The sequence below is a fragment of the Phocoena phocoena genome, chromosome 7 (assembly GCF_963924675.1).
Source record: "Phocoena phocoena chromosome 7, mPhoPho1.1, whole genome shotgun sequence".
NCBI classification, from domain to species: domain Eukaryota; kingdom Metazoa; phylum Chordata; class Mammalia; order Artiodactyla; family Phocoenidae; genus Phocoena; species Phocoena phocoena.
The window spans coordinates 111,980,590-112,002,658 of record NC_089225.1 but is presented as its reverse complement, the minus strand read 5'-3'; positions in this window follow the sequence as shown (position 1 = coordinate 112,002,658).

The window sequence follows — 22,069 nt, the reverse complement described above, 5'->3', positions numbered from 1 at the left end:
TCTGCCTTTGCTTCTGCTTTGCAGAGGGTCCAAGAATTGGGACTAGATCACTCACAACCTGGCCGGCAAGGGAGACCCCATCCCAAGTTGTATGTGGGCTGTGGGTAGTCCCTGGCACAGGTGGTGGCCCAGATGCCAACAATTTTAATGGTGGTGACTTTGGAGTATGTTTCAGTGAGGGGATGCCCTGACTAGCGTGATGATCCAGTCTGTTGAAAATAGGGAAGCAACAGTGCACACGAAGACAAAGGAAATGGCTGGTTATGACTGCCTCACATTCAACACTACATTCATCCCCCAACATGTCATTGAGACCCATCTATTTGGTGGTGGTGTAAGGTCCTCGGAGTGTAGAGAAAAGAGAAGACCAAGTCGAAACCTCAGCAGCTACCCCTTCCTCCACTTCAGCCAAGAGTGTGAATCAAAAACAGTGTCGCATTCACGTGAGACCAGGAGAAGAATTGCCCATCTGGGTCCAGCCTAAATTCCTGACCACAGAATTATGAGCAGATAAAATGGTTGTTTTGTTATGTTAAAAAAGACAAAACAAAACGACAAAAATTAGTGTCACATTGTGGAAGGCATGTAGGTTGGCACGATCAGGGCTGCCCTTGAAGATTTTAAGAACACAGGGTCGGTGGTCCCACTCGTATCTGTTTACGACCCACTGAGTCATGAAGCTGGGTGTATCGAGGGTGGTCCTTTTTAACGTGGAGATGGTACAGCTGGGAGGGAGCCTGAGTGGGACCAGAGGGCGTGAGTAAGTGGTGTGAGCAGGTGTCCAGAGCACCCACCACATAGACCAGTGCCTAGTCCAGTGGGCATCTCCGGCCACGTGACCTGCTGGAGGAGCAGGGAGAAGCCCCCGCTTCACAGATGGGTGGGCTTGGCATCTGGAGGCAAGATGGAAATGCTTCTGCATCCCCTGAGTTCGTCATCACAGGCTTTACTGCAACGAGTCTCAGTACCTTCTAACTCCATCCTCTGCTGCTTTGCAGATGATCCAACGGACACAGTCAAAGAAAAAACACAAAACACAACAGTGCGGACAAAACAAGTAAAAAGAAATAAAACAAAAATGCAAACCCAAACTCAGATTCATTCATGTTTTCAATGAATTTTTTACAAGACAGATAATGCATCCATGAAACAGGAGCACAGGGCTATGAGAAGAGAACAGTCACAGCAAGAGAGTGCTGCGAGATTAAAAACATAGGAAAACCTCTCATTCAAGTGTTAGAATTAGAAGAAATGTCCTGGAAAATAGTGCAAAAGACAAGAAACAGAGATTATGGGAGAAGATCCACAAAGGATCAATGTCGTAGCTCTGTCGCCTGACGGGCAGTTCCAGAGACCACTACGGGGGCAGCACCTTCTGCTCCGATGGACGGGCCACTGGGGCCTCCTGCTTCCCAGCGTCCTCCTCTCTTTGCTGTAGTGACTCTCCTGACCAGTAAATTTGGGGGGGGGGTCACTGGGCCGGGCAGCCCATCTTTCTCCCTCTGGGAGGGAACTGCCTGTAGGGTACCATTGTCTCTCTGTCTCATTTTAAAAAGTCTCATTTTAAGAATATGTTATTTCATCTTATCTCTCAGAGGTTTCAAATATGGTTTCCCTAAAGATTAATTCTGCTCTCTTTATTGCTTCTTTTTTTTCTACATTTGTTGATTTTCCTTGGTCTTTGACTTTCATGCAGTCACATATCTAAATCTGGGGCCTCGGGACACTGGTGGAAGGTCCCTGTGTATGGGTGACCTGGAGGTCAGCAGTGTGTTGGTTAGAGACCAGACCCCTCCCCTCCATCTGTCTCTGCAGCTGACCTTCCCACTCCCCAGACGGGCTCACGCCCTAACTGGACAAGGGTGCCCATGAAACCCCTTCCAAGGGCAGCTCTCCCTATTGGTTTCCTGACGCCGCTGTGACAAATCGTCACACACTTGGTAGTTTTAAAACAACAGAAATTAACTTTCTTGCAGTTCTAGAGGCCAGAAGACTGAAATCCAGGCATCAGCAGGGCTGTGCTCCTTCCAGAGGCACTAGGGGAGGAAACTTCCTCACTTCCACCTTCTGCTGGCTCCAGGTGCTCCTTTGTTTGTGGCCACATCAGTCTGGTCTCTGCCTCCATTTTCCTCCTCCTTCTCCCTGTGTCTCTCGTCAATCTCTTATAAGGGCACTGATCACCGCATTTAGGGCCCACCCAGGGAATCCAGGACGTTTTCCTCTCAAAATCCTTAGTAACACCTGCAAAGGCCTTTTTCCAAATAAGGTCACATTCTGAGGTCCGGGGGGTGGGTCGGGACATGGACATATCTTTTGGGGGAAACACCATTCAACCCAGTATACTCCCTAAACTTCCAACACATCCCCTTTTCCAGCCTAAATCCCTGGACAGTGAGTTCTCTGCAGAGTCTTACAGAGGAAGGCAAGGGACACAGCCACTTGTTGGATCTCCAGGGGGCCACTCTGCTCTGTGACACTACAAGGAGGCACAATAAGCTGTGTGAAAGAGGGGCATCTTTCAATTTCTGTTCATTCAGCAGGTGTTTACGTTCTGTGTGGCACCGAGTGGGTACAGTGGCAGACCGGCTTCTCCTGGATATACTTCTATGGCTCCCTTTGAGTGATGCTGGTGCCTGAATCCTTCTCCAGGCCTGCAGACCCGTGGCTGGACCTTGACATTGGCTTTTCTCCCTCCTGGGCTGGCCATCCTCTGGGGTTGACCCGCTGTCTGGCCACCAAGCAGTGCCTTGATATCCCCATGGTTCACTCATTGAACACTCAGATCCCAGTGAGGAAGCATGGGTTCATTGCCCTTCCAAGGTGGGCACTTCAACAGAGCAGAGCCTTACCTCCAGAGAAGGGGCTAGCACGATAAGTTTAGGCCGTGGAGTCAGTCAAAAAGGGTCCTTTTAGGGAAGTAAGTACTCCTTAAATTATAGTAATAAAAGCACATGTGAACACTTAAAAGGAATCGTAGAAATAAAAGAGCAGACACAGGGTAAAGAAAAGGGGTGGGGGACAGTGGGCCAGAAACACCGCATTATTCCTCAGAAGTGCTGACATTTTCTGTTTGGGCCTGTTGCTTAGCGAAATTCCACAACCGGGGCGTCATTCCTGCTGAATTCAGGCTTGTCCAGAAACCTCATGAGACCAACGGCTTCTACTGTTTTAATATATGGGTCAATGGAAAACAGTTGGAAATCTGGTAGTTGGTTAAAATTTCACTGGCCAGGCCCTGTTTGAAGAGACACATTTATACTTTAGTCGATGCTCAAATAAATTACACCGAGAGGCAGTTATAAAATTTGTCAGACAAGAATTTTTTTGGGGGGGTGGAAGGAGTGGAAGACCCAGCAGCGTGGAGCTGAAGGGGCACTGGAAGACCACTGCCCTGCCCCCGGCCCACTACATTCTGTTGAGGAGCTGAGAAGGGGGCTCCATGCTGAGGACTGCTGACAGAACCGAGACCCAGCCTCAGGTCTCAGGATCCCAGCCGTCCCCCTTCTGTGACAGAGGTCACAACCGGAGGCCTGAAGCGCGTGTTTTGTTTCAAAGAAAATGTGCCCCAAGCTTTAAAAATCCAGATATCACACAGAGTGAGATCTCCAGCTTCTCCTGAAGACCTAGAAGTTCCGGCCGCATGGGGCTGGCACCCCTGCAAGGCAGTGGGATGGTCTCCTTTGGTCCCCTGGTTCCCACCTTGCCTTAACCACATGGAACTGTAGAACCGGGCTGTGGGAGAGCATTCTGGAGAGGGGTGGCGCCAGAGAGAGGGAGACCAGCATCTAGGAACCCCAAACTTGTCTGTGGGAGGTTTGTACTGCACGTGGACATTCATACGGATGCACAAGCATATATGTGTATTCATGTTTGTCTATGTGTGTGCCTATCTATCTATCTGTCATCTATCTATCTATCCTGCAGATAAAACTGGTAGATCTGGAGCCAGCCTGGGAACCTGGGCTCAGGTGTGTGGACGCCCTGGGTGAGAAGAGCTGAGGGTGATCTCCTTAACCCCCCTGGTGTGCTAGATGGAACCTGTGGGGAAGGAAGGACATGGCCAGCCCACAGCAGCTGGGCCTTGGCCTGAAATCCTTCAGGGCTCCAGAAAGCTATGGATACCCTGACCAGCACTTCCAGAGAGGAAACATCCCAGTAAATATTGTACAGAATTGTTTTCTGAGAAACTACTTACTATATTTAATTAAACAATAAATCAATTAATATAATAATATTATTTAACACTTATAATTGTATAATATATAGTATAAAGTTATATTGTATATATATTGCATTGTATCTTATTATGTATAATATATAATAATATAGTAACTGATCATTTATATCCTGACGTTCTTCCTAAAGCAATTGAGGTTCCTTAGTGTGCACACACATATCCTTTTATAGAAAGCATTTAAAATAAGAGAAAAGGCAAGATCAGCAGGAAAAAAGGGTTACAAGATAAAGACCAAGAGAGGTAATTATTTTTTGAAAATTAGTTATACAAGGAACGCATCACATGGCTTCTGAGACAAAATTCTTGAAGTGTCAGTCTGTAACAAAGAGTCTCAGTGATGCCTTTTTGTAGCTGGGCCCTGAAGCAGCTGAGGGCATGTAAAGAAGGCTCTTGTGGAGTCAGGCTGACGGAGTCCAGGAAGGTGGCTTTCTGTCCCTTGGGGTGAGGTGAAGCTGGGCTTCCAGACTGAAGAGCCACAAGTTCCGTCACCCCTCAGAAGGGGCCTCTGAAATCGTCTGATCTCCTCAGGTGGCCTGAAGAATCACAAGAGGGGATAGCTTGTCGTGCCACTGTAAATTCCTTTTATCAGGCTGGGATAGTGAAAGTGATTTTTAAAAACCTGTACGTTTCATCGCATTTTGCCATAACTCATGGCAGAGTTAATGGAATAACATACATTAAGGTTTCATCGTTGGCCTCGTTCAGTTTTGGTTCCATAAACCTCTTTCTGACACATTTCCTAACAGGATTGTCGGGAGGATGGATCACTCCAGGAAAGAAGAGCTGTGAGCTTTTCAGGAGGAAAGCTCTCTGTACTCCTCTCTTTTCAGGAGGAAAGCTCTCTGTACCGTGGAGACCGCGATGAGGAGGAAATCTAACCAGCAGAACAGCTGACGCTGGAAGTGATTCGAAGTTTGAAAGTTCTTTTTTCTGCCGGCACATTGGGCTCCTCTCTGGCCAAGGGCAAGGGGCAGCCCTGGTCTGGGGGCACAGAAGGGCTCTCCCTGGGTAAGGGCTGTTCTTCTTTGCTCTTCCTTCCTCTTTCCTTCCCTCCCTCCCCTACGGGTGCCGTAGTATTTTTATTTAGATAACACCATTACATGCCCATAGCATTCCATTACGCAGATCAATTCCAAGCATTTTGACATTACTCACTTAAAACAGAGATGTATGACAAAAATAATCCAAATTACAGTCTCACTTTTTTGGGTCTATTCCTGTGTTTTATTATATTTTAAGTTCTGCCGGGGCTGGGGCCATGTCATCAGCTCCGAGCCGCCACTGGCAGATAGCAAATGCCTGGTAAATACTTAAGGATTAACGACGCATCGTTCTGATGCCCCTGCCTGGACCCCTACTCTCAAGGATCCCTCCTGCGAATGATCTCAGCAGCTGTGGTGTCTGGAGAGGGTGCCAGCTCTCTGCATTCCTTCTGAGGGTCTGGGGAGGGCAGGACATGCCCGCCTTGGGATGTGAGGCCTGCCTTCTTGAGGGAAGCAGCCTCCACCTTTGTCCGGCAGACACAGCCCCTCAGGCTCCCAATGGGATGAGGGAGGGCAGGGAGGGAAGCTTCTAGAAGACAACGAGGTCTTTGGGGTCACTGTTAGGTTCCAGTGGCCTGATGGAGACGACTCGTGAGGCCTGGTCCCCCTGCAGGGCTTCATTCATTATCTCCTGGGTGATGTGAGGACAGAAGAAGACACAAGGATGAGGACAGCTGGCAGGATGGGAGCATCCCCAGGGGCTGTGAGAGCCTCCAAGTGTGGCCGGTACAGAAGCACGGACATCCTGGGAGCACGAGTCACTTATTTCAGGTCCAGCTCATCCCAGGACCTGACACCGCCCTCACGTTCCTGCCATGCAGAAATGCTCATAGACCTCTGCACCCACAATGCAGCTCCAGGGCTCCTGTCTGCTCTCACTGTCCCCTCTGCCTGGGATGCCCTTCTCCGCACTGCCTCCCCCTTTAGAAAGCTCCTATACATCCTTCTAGACCCGGTTCGGGTATCTTCTCCAGGAAAGCTTTTATAAGCCTACCACCCTGGGGGCTTGTCAAGGATGCAAGTCCCAGAAATGACTGAACTAGGGGTGGCGGGTGGCACTCGAGGGGAGCTAGTGTTTTAGTAAGTCCTCAGGTGATTCTGGGGAGGAGCCAGGTTTATAATCGCTGCCCTGCTCAAAGTTGCCCGCAAAGACCACTCGAATTTATATGCTTATTTTTGGGGTAGACTTAATCAGTTCTTCAAACTTTCTCCCTGGAAACGAACTTTCAACCTCAGATACTGGATAAGACACCCCCAAATGAAAATTCTGGACATGTAAAATCGGTACCTAGCTGGTTTGACTGTGATGGTCTCTAGGAGGTGAATGGATGGACATTTGGTGTCTGCCACATGGCTCAGAGCAGGCCGCCTACATGACACAGAGTGGAAAAAAAGGGGCACCACAAGGGCTTTCCTCGGGCAGGGAGTGTCCCAACCTTCAGGTGTGTTAACGCACACACGTAATCTGTACGACACCCATGTGGACAAGTATTTCCCATCCCTACTTTACAGAGGAGGAAACAGACTTGGGGAGGGTCAAGACCTGGCCCCAGGTGGCTTGGTGCAGCTGGGATTTGATACAGACATTCGGGCTCACAGCTGGTTTAGGGCTGGCTCCCTGGAAACAGAGACTGAGATGGATTCTCCTGCAAATGACTGATCAAGGGGAGGCCCAGGGCACACATGTGAGGGTGGGAGGATGGAAGCAGGGGACAGGGGAGGAAGGGAAGCCTCGATGGGTTCAGGGACGTGCAGCCACGCGGGCTTTCACCATCGAATCTGTCCTGTATCACTTTGCACCCCTGCCTCTGTCGGTCTTTGGCCTTGAGCCTCCCCTCAGGAGTAGGGTGGAGGGGCACAACTTCCTGGCACTTCTGGGGAGGTGGCTCCCATTAATCAAGGACAGAGAGAGGTGCAGGTGAGAGAGAACCTTTCTCAGCCACACCTGCAGCCGCTGGGAGATGGGCTTCTACAACCCGACACAGGGACCCCAGGGGCTGAGCAGGGAGCTCAAGGTGTGGCTCTAAGAGCCCTTATCCCTGAGCACTGCGCAGAAGTGTCACCCATCCCAACAGGTCCAAGCCTGGCCAGCACAATTCTTGAGAGGGGAGCACTTCTGGGGTTTTTCCTGGTCTCCAGCATCTTGATTGTGGCAGCCAACAATAGGTCTGACCACCAGGCATCTCTCTACTGCTACCTGGAGGGAATTTGAAGTGATAAAAGGATGTCCTGAGACCTTTCAAGCCCTTCCTCTGTGCTGAGGGCCGCCTTGTGTCTCTAGCCCTGGCAGGTCCTGGCACAGGCAAGCCCTCAGGACCAGCTTGCTTGTATGAGTGAATGAATGAGTGAATGAAGGAATGACGCCTCCAGGCTTGTTGCCATCAGGTCTGGCCATGCTGCTGCTGGGGAGGCAGGTCTCGATTTCTGCCCCTTCTCGGTCTTTCTGGGCAGGACTGCAGCCCACCCACCGCCTCTCTCAGAACTCGACTGGCAGATTCCACGTACGTCCGTGTATCTTTTCAAGTGTTCCCTGTGTGTTTCCTCAGGATGCAGGGCTGCTGTGTGGGTGAAGAGTGGTGGGGCAGCTTCTGCATCGTCTCAGCTCAGCGCTGGAGGCGTGAGGGGAGGAGAGGGCGAGGTGGGGACCCACGGGCATGGTCACAGTTACTGTTGACAGCATCCGGGCTGTAGCAGCCGGTGGAAAAAGGATTTCACCGTTGCCTGTAAACCATGAATCAGTGGCCGCTCTGGCCAACGGCTTCCTCAGTGAGTAGCCCATTCATTCTGACCCGAAGGGAGGGCTGAGGGGGCACTGAAATGGTGTGCCTGTGCCAGTTCTGGTGAACGGCTGTCTGTCTGTCTGTTCCGCTCCAGATGCTTCATCGACCCCAACCCGGTGCTCGGCCCCTCCCGGTGTGTGGCTGCGGTGGGCGGGTGGGAGGTGACCTGGCCCTCCTTTGCTTGCTTCCACACTTACTCACTGCCCAGTCACCTTCCGGTGTCCCCACCCACCTGCTGATCGTCTCCTGGTCCTGCGACAGCCTCTGCAGGGGCGGGGAGCCCACCTTCCTCCCCGTGGTCTCCCATCTCTCTCCAGCCTCCCCCTAAAGGGTGCCTGGCCCTCCCCGCTCCCTGTGCTGTCTGTCAGCAAGGTGCTGGGTGCAGAGAGGGGAGAGCCCGTGTGCAGGGCACAGAAGTGACAACACTGGGAGTTGAGCACAGACCCACTGGCAGCCCCCGGTTAGGGGCAGGGTGCTCTGGGGGTGCAAGGATGGTTGCCCAGAGGAAGTGACCATCAAAGGCAGAAAGGACAGTACGAGGGGCTGTGAGATGGCAAAGCTCGTTACCTGTTACATCTGCTACGACGCCCTGGGGCCTTTGAAACTCTTTCATTTTCCCCTCTCCACCACCCCCCACGATAACCCTGTGAGACCAGAAAGATGGAACAATTACTCTCATTTTACTAAGGAGAAAACTGGAGCTCAGATGGGGTAACTGGCTCAAAGTCCCATGGCCAGACAGTGAAGAGCTATGTCTACCATCTAAGCCCCCTTGTTCAAGCCAGAGGTGGTGCAACTGCCCCACACTTACTGACGGCTTGGTTGATGCACAGGACCTGTGTTATTCTGTCCTATTGTATTCTATTCTATTCTATTCTATTCTCCTGCTACAGCTCCCCCCAGCTCTAAGCAACCACTAATATTCTTGTTTCTATAGATTTGCCTATTTGGACAACGCATATAAATGGAATCATACAATATGTGGTCTTTTGTAGGAATGGAATTGCTGGCTCATGTGGTAACTCTATGTTTAACCTTTTGAGGAACTGCCAGGCTGTTTTCCCAAGTGTTCAATAAATTGGTGATTTTTACATTCTTCTCAGTAGTGTATGAGGGTTCCACTTTCTCCATATTCTAACCAGTACTTATCATCTAAGCTATTCCAGTGGATGTGAAGTGGTATCTCATTGTGCTTTTGACTTGCATTTCCCTGAAGGCTGTGATGCTGGGTATCATTTTATATACTTATTGGCTATTTGTATATCTTCCTTGGAGAAATGCCTGTTTAGATACTTTTCCCATTTCAAAATTTAGATTGTCTTTTTGTTATTGAATTTAAGCGTTCATTATATATTCTAGATACAAATTCCTCATCATTCCTTATGATTTGCAAATATTTTCTCCCATTCTGTGGGATGTCTTTTCACTTTCTTGAAGATGTCTTTTGAAGCACAGTAATTAAAAAAATTGATGAGTTCTATTTATCTGTTTTTTTCTTTTGTTGCTTGTTCGTTTGGTCATATCTAAGGAACCACTACCTAATCCAAGTTTGCGAAGACTTACCCCTAGTCTTTCTCTAAGAGTTTTTATAGTTTTAACTCTTAGATTAATTTTGAGTTAATTTTTGTGTATGATGTATATGATATGAGATAGGAGTCAAAGTTAATTCTTTTGAATGTGGATACCCAGCTGTCCTAATACTGATGATTGTAAAGACTATTCTTTTCCCTTGGAATTGTTTTGGCACCTTTGTTAAAAATCAGTTGAACATAAATGTAAGGGTTTATTTCTGGACCCCATTCTATTCCATTAATCTATATGTCTGTCTTTATGCATGTCCCATACCATCTTGATTACTGTTGCTTTGTATTAAGTTTTAAAATCAGAAAGAGTGAGTCATCCAGCTTTGTACTATGTTTTCAAGATGGTTTTGGCTGTCTGGATCCCTTGCAAACTTCTATGAATTTTGGAATGAGCTTGTTAATTTCTACGAAGAAGTCGGCCGGGATTCTGATAGGGATTGCACTAGGTTGGTTTGGAGACTAGCGCCACCTCAATAGTATTGAGTCTTCCAATCCACGAATGTGGGATATCTTTCCATTTATTTAATTCTTCCTTAATTTCTTTCAATAATATTTTGTAGTTTTCAGAGTGTAAATTTTGTACTCCTTTTGTTAAATTTACTTCTAAGTATTTTATTCTTTTTGATGCTATTGTTGATTGCTTGGGATTATCTGCTTAATCATGTCATCTGTGAACAAAGAGTTTTATTTCTTCCAGCTCAATCTGTGTATCTTTTATTTCCTTTTCTTGTCTTATTATATTAACTATGACTTCCAGTGTGATGTTGGTAGGAATGGCGAGGGACGACATCCTTGTATTGTTCCTGATCATAGGGGCAAAATGTCCAGTTTTTCGTCACTGATTATGATAGCAGTAGATTTTCTGTAGTTTCCCTCTATTCCAAATTTGCTGGGAGTTTTTTTTTCATGAATAGGTGTTGGATTTCATTGAATGCTTTTTCTGCACCAATTGGTATGATCATATTATCTTTCTTCTTTAGCCTATGGATTTTCAAATGTTGAACAGACTTGCATTCTTGAAAGAAATCTCACTTGGTTATAGTGTATAATTCTTTTTATATAGTGTTGGATTAAATTTGCTAATATTTTGTTGGGGACTTTTGCATGTATGTTCATGACAGACATTGGTCTCTAGTTTTCCCTATAATTTTTTATCTAGTTTTGGTACTAGGATCCATAGAATTGACTTAATAGAATTAGTTCTGAAGTATTCTCTCTGCTTCTATTTTCTGGAAGAGATTGTGGAGAATTAGAATCATTTCTCCTTAAATGTTTGGTAGAATTCACCAGTAAAACCATTTGGAACTGGTGCTTTCTTTTTTTTCGTAAAGTAATTAGCTATTGATTTCATTTCCTTAATAGATATATGCCTATTCAGATGATCTGTTTCTCCTAGTGTAAGTTTTGGTAGTTTGCGTTTTTCAAGGAATTGGTCCATTTCATCCAAGTTACCAAATTTGTGGACGTGAAGTTGTTCAAAGTATTCTTTCATTATTCTTTTAATGTCCATGGGATCAGTACTGATGATACCTCTTTCATTTCTGTAAGTGGTAATTTGTGTAGTCTTTCTTTTTTCCTGGTTTTCAGCTTCTAGCTGGCTAGAAGTTTATCAATTTTATTGATCTTTTCAAAGAACTAGGCTTTGTGCTGAGTTTCTCTATTTTTTTCCTGTTTTCAATTTCATCAATTTCTTCTCTAAGTTTTATTATTTCCTTTCTACCTAAGAAGAAAATTAAAATGCTTTTCTTTCTCTATTTTTCCAAGGTGGAAATTTAGATGATTGATTTTGGATCTTTCTTCTTTCTTAATATATGCATTTAGTGCTACAAATCTTCCTCTAAGCACTGCTTTTCACTGCCTTGCACAGCTCTTTATAAATTATACTTTCATTTTTATTTAGTTTAAAATGTTTTTAATTCCTCTTGATACTTCTTTGACTCATGTTATTTAGAAGTGTGTATAATCTCTAAATATCTGGAGATTTTCAAGCTATTTTTCTGTTACTGATTTATAGTTTAATTTTATTCTTTTGTATGATTTATATTCTCTTAAATTTGCTAAGGTGTGCTTTATGGCCCAGAGTCTATCTCTGTGAATATTCCATGTGAGTTTGGGAAAAATGTTTATTCTGCTGTTGTTTGATAGAGCATGTTATAAATATTAATTAGATCAAGTTTATTGATAGTGACATTCAGGTTACCTATATCTTCACCTATTTGATTGATTAATTACTCACTGAAAGAGGGGAATTGAAGTCTCCAACTATAGTAGGGGATTTGTCTATTTCTCCCTGCAGTTCTATCAGTTTTTGCTTAGTGTATTTTGATGCACTATTGTTAGGTACATACATGCTAAGGATTGTTATCTCTCCCTGGAGAAATGACTCCTTTATCATTATGTAATGCCCCTCTTTATTCCTAATAATATTTCTTGTTCTAAAGTCTGCTTTGCCTGAACATAATATAGCTAACCCAACTTTCTTTTGATAAATGTTAGCATGGTATATCTTTCTCTAACCTATTACTGTCAATTTACCTGTTTTTATATTTAAGTTGGGGTTCTTATAGAAAATATATAGTTGGGTCTTTTTAAAAAATACACTCTGACAATCTTTATCTTTACTTGGCACATTTAGACTACTCCCATTTATTGATATAGATGGATTAATATCTACCATGTTTGTAACTGTTTCCTATTTATTGCACTTGTTCTCTATTTCTCCTCCCCACCCCCATCCCCGGCCATTTTTATGCCTTCTCTGGTTTTAATTAAGAATTTTATATAATTTAATTTACTTTCTTGCTTCAGGATATCAATTATACATCTTTTTAAAAAGACTTATTGGTTCTTCTAGAGTTCACTGTACACATTTACAGATCACCTGAGTCCACTTTCAAATAACACTATACTGTTTCACAGGTATCTTATAACAGAGTATTTCCATTTCCTTCCACCTGTCCCTTATAATATTGCTGTTATTTATTTTGCATCCACATGCTATAACCACCTAATATATTGTTTCGATTATTACTTTGAGCAGTTATCTATTATATCCATTAAGAATAAGAAAAATAAAATATTTTGTTTTACTTACATTTGTTCTTTCTCTGACACTCTTCCTTCCTTTATGAATAAACAAGTTGTTGATATCCGGGCCTTATTAAGCCCGAGGGATAATCTCTGGCTGGTACTGGAAGAACATTAAGAAAGCCAGGTACTATGGAGACAGAGGAATGGGGAGCAAGGGCTAGAGGTGATGGAGCACAGCAGTCTGAGGCTATGGGCTCCAATGGGGCCGAGTTTGCTTTGTTGGGTGCTTCCCTCCTGGGATGTGCGTGAATTAAGGGTACTGACAACCCCCAGCGTCCTATTGGGCTGTTGAGCAGCCTTTGCTAAAAGTTCTTGACAAGTTTGGAACAGACTCACGCTTATTTTGGGGCTAATGGAAGAGAAGAATTTGGCTCCCAACTCTATACTTATTCTGACTTTAATTTTTGTACATCAGACTTGGGCTACCTACCTGTTCATTACCTGGGAACACTTGTGACCCCAAACAATCTTCTTAGAAGCTGCATCAAAACTTCAAATGTCTTACTCCTGGATATGAACCCGGGGCTAGAAAGCTAGCAAGGAAAGGCAAAAAATCTCATTTCTTTTCCCAGGAGCATTGCAGGGATTTGACTCAGAGCCACTTAGGTGTTGCAGATGACATGAGGAAAAAACCAGGGTTGAGTTGTTCTGTGAAAGAAAAATCTCATCACAGTGTATCTTCTGATGAAGATTTAGACAGTGAAAAGCTGTCTGCATTTGGAGGCTGAAAATAGGCAGGATAGAGAAAAACTCAATGTTCTTTTCAGGCAGTTTGTGGTTTAGTTTGAGAGAATGTATCAGCCCACAGGGAGAACTGCAGAAAAATGAGAAAGTCATCAAGAGGAACCCTGTGACTTGCAGGGCTGGGGAGCCTGGAGCCTGAGTTCCAGTGCTGGCTCTGCAGCCAGATCTTCCTGTGGCCTGACGAGTCTTTTCTGGCCTCGGTTTCCTCACCTGTACAATGAAGAATTTGTGTTAGATGCTCTTTCAGGAGACCTTCAATTCTCAAATCCCCTAATGCTATGGATTGACACATTTTGACGTGAGGTGAGGTTTTCCTTTTTCTGTTGCACCAGTGGTTTGAACAGACTCATGGGGCTAGACTGAAGAGCAAGTTGAGTGTGAGCATTTGTCTCCTTTGCTGACCGACAGCATCCAATTAAATTGTGAGGAGAAGTGGTTTTGTTTGGCAAGGCATTCGTTCGCACACCAGGAATTGAGGAAGCTTGATTTTCTTCCAGCTCTATTCCAGATCTAATCTCAGCAGACATCAGGATATTTTAAGAGGAGGGAGAAGGGAGGAGTTTTGAGAAAAAGTTATGAATGGAGGAAGAAAGCACAATGAGGGGCTGGGGCTGTGGGACTCTGTCTGTCTGATTCCCAAGCACCCTTAGGACTAAACTCTGTATCCAGTTGATGTCTTTCTTCATCTACCCCCTTGGAAGAACGTATAGGGGCCAACTGCTTGGGTACAAATTTGTGCCCTACTATTTATTAGAAGGGTGAACTTGGGCAAATGTCTTAACTGCTCCAAGCCTCAGTTTCTTCATCGGTAGATGCCAGTTATGACAGTGGTATCTTATGGGGTTGTCATGAGGTCAGAGGAGGCAAAGCATGTGATGCCCTTGGCGTTGGGTCTGTTCAATGCCGGTCATTATCACCTGAGGGTGCAGACATCCCCACAGATCTCTCAGACCCTATAGCAGATGAGGCTTCCTGACCTCGAGCCCCACTGTTCAGAGACTGGGCCCCCAACAGCGACCCGGAGAGCTAAGCATATGCTGATGACAGGGACACAAAATTGGACGTATTTTAGGAAAAGAGAAAGCACAGACTATCTTCCACCATCTTTGGAGTACATACCTTTTGCAGTCATACTACTATCCTAGTCTAGTAGTCAGTTCTGCTGTGATAACAAACAATCCCTAAATCATAGGGCTTTCAACGTTGAATGTTTATTCTTTTTGTCATGTTGCATAAAAGTGGCTATGGGTTGGCTGTAGCAGCTCTATTCCATGCGTCCTCTAGCTTGGAGAAGCAGCTCCAGTCTTGGACACACTGGTTTTGTAGCTGATGAAAAAAGAGTTAGAGGGCTGCAGAAATCTGTGAGGCATTTCTTCTCTATCATGTCCTCACACACTCCACTGGCCCAAGCTAGTCATGTGGTCTAGCTTGACAATGGGATGAGGGTTATAATCTGCAGGAAGGTAGATGCTGTAAATCAATGACCGCTGGAGGGAACGCATACTCTTCTACTGGGGAAGACGATGAATATTAGGGGGACAATTATATACTCTACCACACCCAGCATGTTTTCCTTTCTTGTAAACAAGGGAAAAAACAGAGAATACTGGGAATTTCAGATAGACTTTAAATGGCAGAGTGGACTGTTCATTAGATGGAACCTTTACATTTAATGCAGTACCTACTGCTTACTAAGCGTTTGTTGAGTTAAATAATGACACAACACAGAAGTAGCAGAGAGAATCACTAGTAGCTGTTTTCTGTGTGTTGTTTCAAATATTTTGAAACACAGAAGCTGCAGTGAACTTCAATGATAAAACAAGGTACATTTGGGGAGCAGCTCTCAAGATTACCTTTTGACCTTCTTTTCTAAGCAAGGAAAATTCCTTGGAACACAGAAATGGCAGTTCACTTAGAATTAATGAAAATCAGATATTTATAGCAATGTTTAGAAGGGTTTGGAACCCTTCCCTGAATAAGCCTTTTGTCTTAGAAGACATTAAAGGCACTTTTTGAAGACAAAATGGCATGGCACAGCTAAAACGTCTCAGTCCATGTAAATATCAGACATGAGTTGTAAACAGCCCTGCTCTCTTTGGCATGCAACCATGCTCCATATGCAGTACCCCACGCTACGCCATAAACATTTGCTTCAGATCACCAGGGAGGCGGTTTGCTATTGGTTTGTGATGAGGTTGGACTCTGTTTCACAAAACACAATGTTTTAATCATGACAGAGACTCAGCTGTAGAAGAATAGATGAGAGAAAAGCCTTTTAGATGAAGGTTCTTGCTTCAGCCTCCTGTAGGACAAATCCTTGAAGCTGAGACCTCAGAAACAGTGAAACATCCTTTGGTTATGTTCAGGTTATTACTCATAATTACCTACTAAGGCTGTTTATGAAGGGTGTTGAGTTTTGGATTTTAAGAAAGTGTGTCAACACTTCTTTTTTTAAATGATGGAAATGTGTATATAAATTTATGTCCCGAAGTTTTGAACTTTAAGCCAAAAAATCCATTCCTCCAAATCAAAAAGTAGTACTTTGGGACATATTAACTTGATGCTGGTGTTAGGGATCCTGCTCAGAATTTCCTACCCTTTAATCATCTTCAGAAAGTTTGGAAACCAAGTACTAAACCTAGAGCTAAGTTACTTGATTTTCTTCCTGATTTTGTTTGTCTCTCTTTCTTAAAAAGGGGAGAAAAAATTTTTTTGTAACAAACTAAACCCAGCAACCCTTTGTCCTACCCTCTTCCTGAAACCATTTTAACTCTTTTTTCCTTTCTTCTGATACTTGTCTCCATCTACATGTAATACTTGTACTGTTCTTCTCAGCTTTTTCATTCACAGGTATCTTCTGACTTCCTTCCGTGGAAATGAGTGCTCAGCTTTCTTATGTCCACCATTCCCCCTCCCTATTGATAATTGTATCATGTGTTTTGCTTAAACAGTTCTTCTGTGTTTACATTTTTAGGAGAGTTACTAGTGACCTCTTCTTGGTTGTGCTAGTCTCTGTACCTATGCGTATTTCTTCCTCGAACTCCTTTCAATAATCACCCAACACAACATGAATCTATCTGTTTCCTAAGTTCCTGGGGGCCTCCCTTTTGGACCCCACCTTTTGTTCTGGTCCTGGCCCGCTAACTTCCAAGCTGGTTGTACAAGCTCTTGTTTTACACCAACTACCTGGAAATGCCCCTTTCCTGCCCTTTCTGTTAGATCCCTGTCTCCCAGAGCCCTTGTTTCCCTCTTCCTGGTTTTCTTTCTCATTTTGGTGGAGCACATCCTTTAGTAGACTCCTGAGAAAAGGTACTGGAAAATAATTTTCTGAAATCTTGCATAATGGTGTCTTTGCTCTTACCTTTGATTAGTTGGGTGTGGCATTTTAGGGTGGAAATATTTATTTTTTTCCAGACTTTTAAAAAATTTTTAACATTTAAATTAATTAATTAATTATGGCTGAGTTGGGTCTTTGTTGCTGCGCATGGGCTTTCTCTAGTTGCGGCGAGCAGGGGCTACTCTTTGTTGTGGTGCACGGGCTTCTCATCGCGGTGGCTTCTCTTGTTGTGGAGCATGGGCTCTAGGTGCACGGGCTTCAGTAGCTGTGGCATGTGGGCTCAGTAGTTGTGGCTCATGGGCTCTAGAGCTCAGGCTCAGTAGTTGTGGCGCACGGGCTTAGTTGCTCTGTGGCATGTGGGATCTTCCCAGACCAGGGCTCGAACCCGTGTTCCCTGAATTGGCAGGTGGAGTCTTAACCACTGCGCCACCAGGGAAGTCCTTTTCCAGACCTTTGAAGGCATTTCTCCATTGTCTCCTTGTTTCTGGTATTAGTTTTGAGAATGTCTGATAGGTCTTCTGATTCCTAATCCTTTGTGTAAACCCCCAATCTTTTTGCCTTTTTGACTTTCTATAAGTTTTCAGGATCTTCTCTTGATTGTCAGTGTTTTGTGAAATGTGGCAAGAATGTGCCTTGGCAAGGATCTTTCTTCATTCATTGTTTCATTCATTGTCCAGAAACTCAGACCCTCCAATTCTGGGATTTTTTTCATATTATTTATTTGATAATTTCCTCCCTGTTGTTTTCTGTTCTTTCATTCTGTACTTCTATTTCTTAGATTTTGGGCCTCCTGGATGGGCCTGTAATTTTCTTGTCTTTCCTGTTTTATTTTCTCTCTCTTTGATTTTTGTCATACTGGCTGAGGGATTCCCTCTTGTTAATTGTCCAAAAACTTCTATCAAATTTTTTAGTTTTGCTATGATATTATTTTGCATATTACCACAATCAAGCTAATTAACACATCCATCACCTCACACAGTTACCATTTTTTTGTGTATGTACTGAGAACACTTAAGATCTGTTCTCTCAACAAATTTCAAGTGTCCAATACGGTTTTATTAACTATTATCACCATGCTGTTCTGATCCTCAGAACTTATTCGACTTATAAATGAATTTGTACCAATATCTCTCCAACATCTCCCCATTTCTCCCAACACCCAGTCTCTGGAAATCACCATTCTACTCTCTGCTTCTGTGAGTCAACTTTTTTAGAATCCACATATAAGTGACTTTTGCTAAGGTATTTTAAACTACTAAACGCTTTCTTAGCCAGTAAATATTAAATATTCTCATTTAAAAGGCAGCATCCTTTTCTTGTTTCATGGATGCAATCTCTTTCCTTGGATTTCTATGAATGCTCACCATTACTCTGTAGAAAACTTTGCTCCCTGCATTGTCTTTGTTTCCTATAAGTTTAATTAAGTTATCTGTGTTCAGGTAAGGGGCTTGTTGAATAATGGGTTCCACAGTGGTGTGAAGACCTGTCTATCTTCTCAGATTTTTTTCTTGGTCCAGTGAATTTCGTTATGGAGGAACTTTCTGGTTTTCTGTTGGGAGGGTGTAATGGGTTGAACTGTGTTTCCCAAAAAAGGGATGTCCAAGTCCTAACCCCCACTGCTTCCCAATGTGACCTTATTTGGAAACAGGGTTGTTGCAGATGTCATTAGTTAAGGTGAGATCACAGTGGAGAAGGGGGACTCATCCAATATGACTAGCGTCCTTATAAGAAGACAGAAGCACACAGGGAGAAGCCGTGTGATGGCAGAGACAGAGATTGGATAGAGAAATGCCTGGGCATCAGCAGCTGGAGGAACAAAGGGGGGATCCTCTCCTAGGGGCTTTGGAGGGACCGTGGCCCTGCTGACAACTGGATTTTGCACTTCCAGCCTCTAGAACTGAGAGGGAATAAATCTCTATTGTTTTAACTTTACTTACCACATCCCCTCATGCTAGTTCAGGGTCTCGCCCTTGCCCTATTCTGTGCCAGGTGTCCCTGGACCTGGAGTTCGTTGCTCTTGGAATTAAACTTCCGGTTCCTCTTGGGGTGAGGAAGGCGTGAGTCTCATGTGGCAGGGATCTGGGGCTGTGTCCTCCTCACTCAGACTCCCAAGTAGCCTCAACTCACTCTTGAAAAGTAACTGGGACCTCCTGTTCCTGAAGGACCTGCCTCCGCATACCAATGTCCCGTTCTCAAGTCCCGCAGCCAGAGGTCACATCTTCTAGGAATCCCTGAACCTCCCCAGACGGAGACGAGGGCGCCCTCTCCTGGCCTCCCCAAGCATTTTCTCTGGGCTCCCTTTAGGTCTCACCTGCACCATAAGATCCCGGAGGGAAGCCTTCCTGTCGGACGCATCCCAGCTCACCTCTGCCTCCCAACAAAGCGCTTTTCTACACAAAGGCCTCTCAGCACATGTCTGCTGAATAAATGAAGGAATGGAGATAACCTGAAGCTAAAGTGAGGAGACATTTGACTTTATGACTAAGGCTAGGATTGTTAAAGAAAGAACCAGTGCACCCATTCTTAATGAGTGGGAGTTTATATCTCAAAGCTGGAGAAATGGGTCAAAATTGGTGTCGTCTGATAATTATAAGACCAAACATCTCCTTGCTAGAATTTTTGAATTCCAATCAACTGCAAAAACTTCCTTGGCCACTCTCACATTTGGGTTTGCCATCCTTAAAATGAATCAGCTGAGCATGGTTTACAGCTTGCAAAGTTCTAGGAAGAATGCTATAATTTTAACTGGGCAATTTTACACAGATTTTCCTAGACCCAGCTCACTGCTGGCAGATTACATCTACTCAGTGCATCTTCTTATTCCCCCAAACGGAGCGGGTTAACATGTTCCCCCAAAGTTACTTATTCAAGGTAAATATAACATTCCTCTTGTTAGGCAATTCTTTGCAAGAATGTGCATTGTTACGAGGTGTTTCCCGTGCACTTAAATTTGAAAACTCTCTTTAGGATGCAAAGCCCTCCCCCATGTCTTGCTGGGTGGAGGCTTTGGAGAATCCACTGAATCTCTAGTTTCCATGGCAGGCTTTTGAGTCCATGTGACACGCAGTGGCAACACTTTCTGTCTGTTTGATTAGAAAAATGGCTTTAAGAAAAATTAAAGAATTAATGGAAAAGAATCTGAAAAAGAATATTTATATATTCAGATATATATCTGAATCACTTTGCTGTAAACCTGAAACTAACAGAACATTGTAATTACATCGGTTATACTTTAATTAAAGAAAAAGAAAAATCAAGGAAAATAAAGATGAGGTACATTTTTATTGCAGCAGACGTAATCATAGAATTGCCATGGTCATTATTGCAACGGACTGACTGATCTGCTAGCCTAGGACTTAAATTAGAAGGTTGCCCTGTGAACAATTTTTATTAGTGCCTCAGGCAAGACTCTTTTGGTAGCAAGTCTTGAGATCCTAACTCGAGTTAGGGTAAAAATGAATACGTTTTGGCTCACATAATCAAAGGGAGAGTTGGGATGGGTAGGATGAGACCAAACAAGGGGGTAGGCTCAGTCTTGGGGCATCTGGAGCCAGGAAGCTGATGGCACTCATTCTCCTTCTCTCCTCTCTGCTTCCTTCCCTCTGGCCGCCTTCCTCCCCATGGCAGGAAATGTGGCAGCTCCTGGGATCCTGAGATGGGCTGGCTGTAGGAGCGAGCTGGAAACCCCAGGGAAGGGCTGTTTGGACCGCTTGTGTCACATGCCCATCCCTGCATCAACCAGTGGAGGTGGTGCTGGCAGGTTCTGCAGGAAGAGGGCGGCTCCCTGTTGAAGCACATGATGAAAGCAGGGAAAGGGCCTTTCCCACAATAAGGGAAGTGCCGGTCTAGACAAATGACATAACAGATGTCCCTCCACGACCCGCAGATATTTTCCTTTGTAGCCTGCTATACTTTATTTTTAAAAAATTTTTATTGGAGTATAGTTGATTTACAATGTTGTGTTAGTTTCAAGTGTACAGCAAAGTGAATCAGTTATACATATATCCACTCTTTTTTAGATTCTTTTTCCATATAGGCCATTACAGAGTATTGAGTTCCCTGTGCTATACAGTAGGTCCTTATTAGTTATCTATTTTATATATAGTAGTGTGTGTATGTCAGTCCCAATCTCCCAGTTTATTTCCCCCCCACCCCCCTCCCCCTTATTACCTGGTAACCATAAGTTTGTTTTCTACGTCTGTGACTCTACTTCTGTTTTGTAGGTAAGTTCCTTTGTACCATTTTTAGATTTCCACATATAAGCAATATCATATGATATTTGTCTTTCTGTGTCTGACTTACTTCACTCAGTATGACAATCTCTAGGTCCATCCATATTGCTGCAAATGGCATTATTTTGTTCTTTTTTATGGCTGAGTAAGTATATATGTACCACATCTTCTTTAGGTAGCCTGCTATATTTTAGTAATTGGAGGTGAGGTGTCATTTAGCTTTAGACTCAAAAATTGCTGCAACAGCATTATTTGAACAGTAGGCCAGAGTGGTGGGAGGATCGCGTCAATGCACACGTACCAAGTACACGGGGAGCAGGGCGAAGGGCAGTGAGCCCACCATGATTTCCGTCCTTGCCCCTGAGCCTGGGGTTGGGTGGGGCTCAATCTGGAGGTGGAGAGTCCGAGTTTGCAGCCCGGGGGCCAGGGAGGAAATAGAGGCTGGAAATCAGGCCGAGGCAAATGTGCTGATGCAGCCCCAACTCCCCCGGGGCCGATGCTGGATCGTCCTGGACACCTTGGCGCACAGCTGCCCTTGGTCTACAGATGAGGAAGCTGAGCCGCCCTGCCCAAGACCTGCAGTTCATTAGTGGCAGAGAAGGACTAGGGCCTCGTTCCTAGCCGGGTGGCCCACTTCCCACGGTGCTGCTTATGGAGGCTGAAAACCAGCATGGGGATGGAATGAGGAATCCCAGCTGCCCTCCGGCTGCAGGGTCAGTGGAAACCTCAAATCCTCCCCATTGGTTGGACTCACAATCCTTCTTCTCTTGAAATAGTAATGCCTCTGTGAAAATTAATGTGCGGTTGGTGACAACGTGCTTTTCCTTTTAGTTTAGGATTCTTACGATTTTTTAAGATCGGGACATAATTATGCAGAATTGGGATGCTTCTTTTCCCACAATGCTGTAGCCACCGCGTCTACTTGTTATTTGCCAAAGCTATGGTTGCCTGTTGGGAAGAGCTTTTTGGTCCCAAGCAGCATCCTGGGGGCTGAGGACTCAGGGATGCTGGCTGTGACCCAGA